The sequence below is a fragment of the Tenrec ecaudatus genome, chromosome 15, assembly GCF_050624435.1.
Source record: "Tenrec ecaudatus isolate mTenEca1 chromosome 15, mTenEca1.hap1, whole genome shotgun sequence".
Taxonomy (NCBI): domain Eukaryota; kingdom Metazoa; phylum Chordata; class Mammalia; order Afrosoricida; family Tenrecidae; genus Tenrec; species Tenrec ecaudatus.
The window spans coordinates 74954169-74958266 of record NC_134544.1 but is presented as its reverse complement, the minus strand read 5'-3'; the positions used below and the strand labels follow the sequence as shown (position 1 = coordinate 74958266).

Here is a 4098-nt window from a genome sequence, read left to right as displayed (position 1 = left end):
TGTGTACTCAGGATTCACAGAGCTGAGTTATAAATAAGTTGGCTCTTGGAAATGCCCTTGGTGATGCTGAGTCATGACTGGAGAGATGGATTGTAGTATATTTTCCCATCATGTTATTACCTCAACTCACTCCAGGCCCTTTCCTGGAGCCTGGCAATCCAGTGCACATAATAGCTATTTAAAGAGAATCCAGAGACAGCACAGGTGAAAGACAAGGTCTGTGAGGGCTTCACCACTCCTGGGCCTGACTCTTGTAGCTGCACCTGAGCCAGGACACCTGGTGATGAAAAGAAACAGAGTCATGTGCTCAGATGTTGCATCCCCAGACTTCATGTAGGAATCCCTGAAGCACTCACCTCCCAGAGTTGCCACCAGAAAGGAAAACCCACACATGCTTCATGTTCATGTGGATAAGATTTATGACACCCCAAAAGGCTATCCAGAGTGATGAGGATTTTGAATTTACATATATGGGTGCTGTGGCTTCATGTGGCTGCCAGAGGTATTTGCATATTGGAGGTGCATTTGTAAATCAACTTGAACAGGATAAAGGGAGGCCTCTGGGTCTGCTCCTCCCACTCAAAGAATGCTGCTAACAGTGCTTTTAGGGTAACCCAGAATTTTTTCTGAAGTCTTCACTTTATCTACTGCAGACTTCTCTTAATCCACACAAGAGTGTAACCTGTTCTGGGAGTTATATGCAGCCACAAATCAAGGACATTTTTATTCCCAGTGATAGGTAGAGCAGATATCAACAGAGAGAGAGAGAGAAACAAACAGCCAGACAGAAAGGAGGATAAATGACTATGTAAAAAGATAGCTAATGAAAATATTCACCACAAACCAGAGCCATATCTCTTCTGATTCATGACACCTACATTAGTCTATATTTAAACAATGGAACGTTCTAGTGTGGTCAGGCAACATCCAAATCATCAAAAATATTGCTAAATTGGGTAACCATGACTTTACTTAAATTTACTGCCATATGTCTTCATACCAAGTTTAACTCAAGTGATGGTATTTTCATTTGCTTCATATTCTTGTGAAAGTTGAGCATTGAGTAAAGAATCATTGGATGTGAATTGTGGTGCTATTGAGGAATATTGGAATTACCATGGACTGTCAAAGGAACTAACCATGTGGATCGCAGAGTAAAGGTTAACTGATGAACCACCAGCAGCAGAAGCTGCTCAGGAGAAAGACTGGACTTTCTATTCCTGTAAACCGTTACAGTCCTGGAAACCCACAGGGCGGTCGCTATGAGTCAGCACTGACTTAATGCTAGTGGTTTTGGTTTGGCTAAAGGAACAAACAAATCTTTCTTGGAGTAGTACATCCAGAATATTCCTTAGAAACAAGGATGATGGTACTTCATCTCACATTTTTGAACATGATATCAAGAGACCCCAGTACTTGGAAAAGGGTATCATACTTGGCAAAGTAGAGGACAGTCAAACAGAATAAGGCCCATGAGGAGATGGAATGACACAATAGCTTCAATAATGGGCTCAGAGTTATGAACCATAATGAAAATGACTCAATATTGTACGTTGGTTTGTTCTTTTGTGTATAGGGTTGTTATGAGTTTGAAATGAATGAACTTAGCTAACCCCCCAAAAAAACAAAACAAAAAGCACATACTTAAGAATGAGAGGGGTGGGGGCTAGCCTGTCAATCAGGCAGCAGCTTGATGACCTCTTTGGAGGCACTAAGGAGACAAATAGCTCACTGGGGGTGGGACCCCCGCCCTCTCCCCATCACTAGACATCGCTTTTGACAAGCCACATGGAGAAAGGCTGATGGAGCCAGAGCCCTGGGAGTTATAGGAGCCATGTGGAGACCCCTGCCAGCGCTGCGGTGCTTCTACTGCCACTGGATTTACAAGGCTTTTCACCCATTGGCCTGTGATCTTCCTGCATCCATCATTACTTGGCTGTGTGAGTGTAACAAGGAATTTACGGACTAGTATTGCACATCTGGGCTAATATTGGGCTTATGGACTTGATCTGGACTGGGCTCGGATGTTTTCTTAATACCCAATTGTTCTTGTATATAAAGCTTTTTTCTTTCTCTTTTTTTTTTCTCAAAAGCTTTTTTCTTATACACGTGTCTATGAATTTGTTTCTCTAGTCTACCTAGACTAACAAATATGCTGAAACCAATATCTATTGCTACTTATATCCTGGAAAACTTATGGTTACACAAATTCATACCAAGTTCTCACACAGGATATTCATACAAAGTTCTCACACAGGATATTCATACAAGGATTGCATATGAATGAGACAAATAAGAATTGAAGAGGGACTGAGAATATTGAAGCACATGATGACCTCCCTTTCATGGTTCTGAATTTTACTAGTTAAACTAACAGAATACAAGCTCAATGATTATACTGCCAGTATCATCACCTACTTGTGTTCTCCTAAAGGCAGGCCGGCAGTTATTCACAAGACACTTGAAGGGGCTGAGCTTGGAAATCATCCCAGATTTGTGGTCTCTGGATTAACAGACTAAATAAAATGTGGGCTTCTGTGATATCTTCAAAAGTGCCATCAAGCTGTATCTAAAAATGGATAAAAAACAATGAGCATGTGAAGTGATATGTTCCTGAATGAAGAGATAGAAAAGGAAGTTAGTGGTGTCCCTTTTAAAATAAGTAATAATATCTTCAAAAAGACCTGTTGCAGAAGCAGGACATCCAGAATTCTCATTGAAAATTAAGAGATGTTTTTTTTTTTTTAAATCATTTTCTAGGGGGCTCGTACAATTCTTATCACAAACCTATCATGGATAATGGAGCAATGGTAGTACAGTGAGCTAATTGCTGGGTCAGTACTTTGAAAGTATCAGTCATTTCACTGGAGAAAGACAAAGTTTCTATGCCCATACATAGTTACAGTGCAAGAAACCTCTAGGGCAGCTCTACCCACAACTTTAAAGTTACTCTGTGTTGGAATCATTTCTATGGAAATGAGTTTGTATCTTTTGTTTTTGGTCTCTTGGAAGAAGTACAGGACAAATGCTATTAAAAAGCAAAGATGGTGTTTGCTTCGGCAACACATGTGCTATAATTGGAACGATACAGAGAAGATTAGCATGGCCCCTGCACAAGGATGACACACAAATTCGTGAAGCAATCCATATTAAAAAAAAAAAAGTAAAGGTGATGAGGTATCAACCTCAATACATGGGATATGTTATGAATGGGATCCTCTGAAGAGACACAATTATTTGTTTTTTTAAAAAAGTTCAAGCAAAATAAACCACCTTCAGTGGCTGTGTTTTTAATAATAGCACAATAATTGTGTTAATTATGTAAGGCAAGGTAAAGATACTGCAAGCCTAGGAAGGATTTCATCTGTTGTAGAAAGGGACATTACCAGTGAGGAATGTTTCTTCAGGGCTTTTTATCAACATAAACAAATATAAGGAATAGGAATTCTCATTTATTGACCAACTGGACACATTTCAAACAGACTCATTCTTTTGATGAAGCCATGAGAAGATACGTCCAACAGTGTAAGAGCCAAATCTGCCATCTTTAAAAATCTAAAGAAAATATGTCACTGCCTGATGGAATAAAGAAAACTGTAGTGAAGAAGCAATGGTGACTCTGGATGAGCTAAGAATTCATGTCCTCTGGTAGACCTTTATATCTGGACTCTACTCAGGAAGTTTATTACACATTTCAAAAAACCAAGGCCCAAACTGGGATGCTGATACCTTATGTAACAAGCCTCAAGGCACATAAGGAAGACCATCACAGTTATCCAGTGCTTGGAACCACATATGCATTTGATAGAAATAGACAGCTTCAGAAAGCTCCATCCATTGTGCCGCGCCCATCACACTTTTACCTTATAATCTAACCTCAGGTTTCCAGCGATCACTACCTGACCTTACTTTGTATAATGCAAATACCCTAGGTTTCTGTAGTACTCACCATTTTGTAGTCAAGCTTCTGGAATAAAAATCAATGCACTCTCTAAATAAAAAGCAGAGACACTAGGACATTTGCAGTGAGGTGAACAGATTTGGTTCACAACCATTCAGAAGTTCAAATCCTTGTGATGCTTAAGTGTGCAAGACAGC

At 39.8% G+C, this 4098-nt stretch overlaps 1 non-coding gene across 1 annotated transcript; it reads left to right on the top strand.

Annotated features, from left to right (window-relative positions):
- Positions 1-3047: 3047 nt before the first annotated feature.
- On the top strand, positions 3048-3154 carry LOC142428331 (U6 spliceosomal RNA). Its single transcript, XR_012780253.1, has one exon. It is a non-coding gene; the product is annotated as a U6 spliceosomal RNA (small nuclear RNA).
- The last annotated feature ends 944 nt before the right edge of the window (positions 3155-4098 follow it).